Below are 3,038 nucleotides of genomic sequence, written 5' to 3'. Positions count from 1 at the left end.
GGACAGGGTCTTTTGCCTCTGGAGGCACCTATAGTACCAGATTTCTACCCTACAAGTTTAGCAACCCCCATCAAAAGAGGGTGTCCCTTTCCTATTAGTTCAAGCAGAAGTCTCAGGGCTAATTCTTATTGGTCAGGAATGGGCCCCACCCCCATCACTGAACCAATCCCTGTGGCCAGGGGATCGAATGCTCTGATTGGCCAGGACTGGCCAGGCTCACTCTGAACCATAAGGGCTTAGTATGGAAGAGGTTACTGGGCAGGTAAAATACTTGGCATCAACTCCCCAGCTCCATCAGGAAGCCTTTGGCCCTGTGCCCCTACCTCCTGGTGGTTATGGCTCTTCAGTGAACTGTCACCTCTGAGACTCCTTGACACTGGAAATTAACTCCCCAGGTATGAGACCCACCCAGTCATTTGTCAACAAACACACAGGCAGTGCTCAACCTTATCCGTGTGACCGGGGGCATGAAACTCTAGCCTACCACCCTCCTGGGCCTTCCCTCCTGGGCTCACCCCAGCTCACAAAGAATAGCCAGGAGACAGCTGAGCACGCTCCTTGACAAACCAGGAGAAGAATGGGTGCTAAGGGGGGCTTCCTGGAAGAAGTCTCCCTGGGGACTGGTTATTTTATTCAAGGGAGAAATGGGGGAAGAGAGAGGATTTTACAAAGCAAGTTAGTAGCAAAGATGGCACTAACCCAAGAGATCCTGGCCTTAGTCTGGCCCCAGATGGGGAGAAGACAGAGAGTTCTAGAGAGAATTTATTATGTACCTACAGTAGTTCTCCCTTATTTGTGGAGGGTATGTTCCAAGACCCCCAGTGGAAACATAAATTGTACTGAACCCTGCATATACAATGTTTTTTCCTATACATACATCCCTGTGACAAACTTTAATTTATAAATGAGGCACAGTAAGAGAATATCTGAATTGCCAGCATCTTTTTTTTTTTTTAGCCACGCCCTGTGGCATGAGAAATCTTATTTCCCCCACCAGGGGGCGAACCCGTGCCCCCTGCAGTGGAAGCATGGAGTCTTAACCACTGGACCGCCAGGGAAGTCCCCAGCATTGCTATTCCTGTGCGTTGGGGCCATTATTAAGTAAAATAGGGTTACTTGGACATAAGCACCGTGATACCGCCGCAGTCGATCTGATAGATCTGATAACAAAGACGGCTACTAAGTGACTCACAGGCAGGTAGTGTATAAGTGAGGATATGCTGGACAAAGGGATGAGTTACGTCTAGGGCTCGAGACTTCATCACGCTACTCAGAATGATTTAAAACCAATGAAGTGGGCTTCCCTGGTAGCGCAGTGGTTAAGAATCCGCCTGCCAGTGCAGGGCACACAGGTTCGAGCCCTGGTCCGGGAAGGTCCCACATGCCACGGAGCAACTAAGCCCGTGCGCCACAACTACTGGAAGCACCACAATGAAGAGTAGCCCCCGCTCGCCGCAACTAGAGAAGGCCTGCCTGCAGCAACAAAGACCCAACGCAGCCAAAAATAAATAAAAATAAAATTAAAAAAAAAAAAACGATGAAGTTTTATTTCTGGAATTTTCCATTTGATATTTTCAGACTGTTGTTGACTGTGGGGTAACTGAAAACGCAGATAAGAGGGGACTACTGTACTTGTCCAGCTGGCCTCACACCAGGCTAGTGTCGAGTCTGAGAAACACATTATGGGGAGCTCCCAGTCTGCTACTTCCTTGCTGGGTAGCGTGGGGCAAATGATCACTCTGTGTTCTGTGTACTTTTCAGTGAAATGGGGATCATAAGTGTCCCCTTCACGGGATTCTTGTGCGGAATTAACTGACAAGTAGCAAACCCTTTGACTTTGGGTCCAGTCACTTCAGCTCTCTTTGTGCCTCGGTTTCCTCATCACACAGAGTGCTGTGGGGGTTATTTGAGATAATACTTGTAGCGCACTTGGATCAGTGCCTGGCACATAATAAGTGCTAAATACATTTATTAATAGCATTTTTACCAAGACGTGAATGCCAGTCAGTAAGAGACTCCACCATGTAAGATCTTGCCCTTCTGAAGAGAAAAACTCAGGTGCGTGGCAGGTGGGAAGGGAGGACAAGTCTATGGGGGTCCTCTTGGTAGGGCAAGAAGCTCCCAAGCATCTGCCCCCAGCTGATCAGCTCCTTTTCAGAGGAACTGGAACGGAGGGATTTCAGGCGCTCGGTGGCATCCCCTCCCTCGGCCTCCTGTTTCCCGCCCTCGTCCCTACACGCTGGGCGGCCTCACCAGCTCCCCCGGGCAGTCCAAGGAATGTGAAGAGGTAGGTGGGGGTGGGGAGGAGCGGGAGCCGCCGGGGAGAGACAAAGGGGCCGAGTTAGAGCCAGAGACACAAAGACGCGAGGAGGCTGGGAAGATAGAAGTGGGACAAGGACACGGGGAGGGACCAGCGGAGTCTGGAGGCCCGATCCTAGCCTAGCCTCGCAGGGCCAGCGGAGCGCCAGGGGTGGTCTGTGCTGCCCCCTGGCGGAAGGCTGCGGTAAGGAGACGGCGCGGACCAGATGCAGGAGAGGACTGGGGAATGCAGGGAGCGAGAGAGAGGTCAAGAGAGACGCAGAGAGAAACAAGAGATACCGAAAGAGACACAGAAACCCACAGAGAGACAGAGGGACAGAGAAAGACAGAGATAGAAACATACAGAGAGACACAGACGCAGAGAGACACAGATGCAGGGAGCGAGAGAGACAGAAACACTGACCGAGAACAAAGTCAAAGGGATGGAAAGAGACAAGGAACCAAGTGACACAGAAACAGTGATAGAAAAAGACACCAGGAAGAAAGACCAGAAACACTGAGAGACACGGAAACGTGAAGACTGAAAGACCCAGAGATAAACACAGGGACGGAAAAAGAGAGGCAAAGATAGACACAAAAACAGAGATACTAAAAGAGACAGAGAGAAATCTAAAAAGAAACGACTCCCAGAGTCGCAGGCAGAGATTGAAGAAGATGAAGATAGGCTGAGAGGCGCACAGACCGGAGAGACAGTGGCCTCGGGGCGAGAACTGGGGAAG

This window comes from Neophocaena asiaeorientalis, unplaced genomic scaffold, assembly GCF_003031525.2.
Source record: "Neophocaena asiaeorientalis asiaeorientalis breed wild unplaced genomic scaffold, Neophocaena_asiaeorientalis_V1.1 scaffold629, whole genome shotgun sequence".
Taxonomy (NCBI): Eukaryota; Metazoa; Chordata; class Mammalia; order Artiodactyla; family Phocoenidae; genus Neophocaena; species Neophocaena asiaeorientalis.
Note: the sequence above shows the minus strand (reverse complement) of the source record.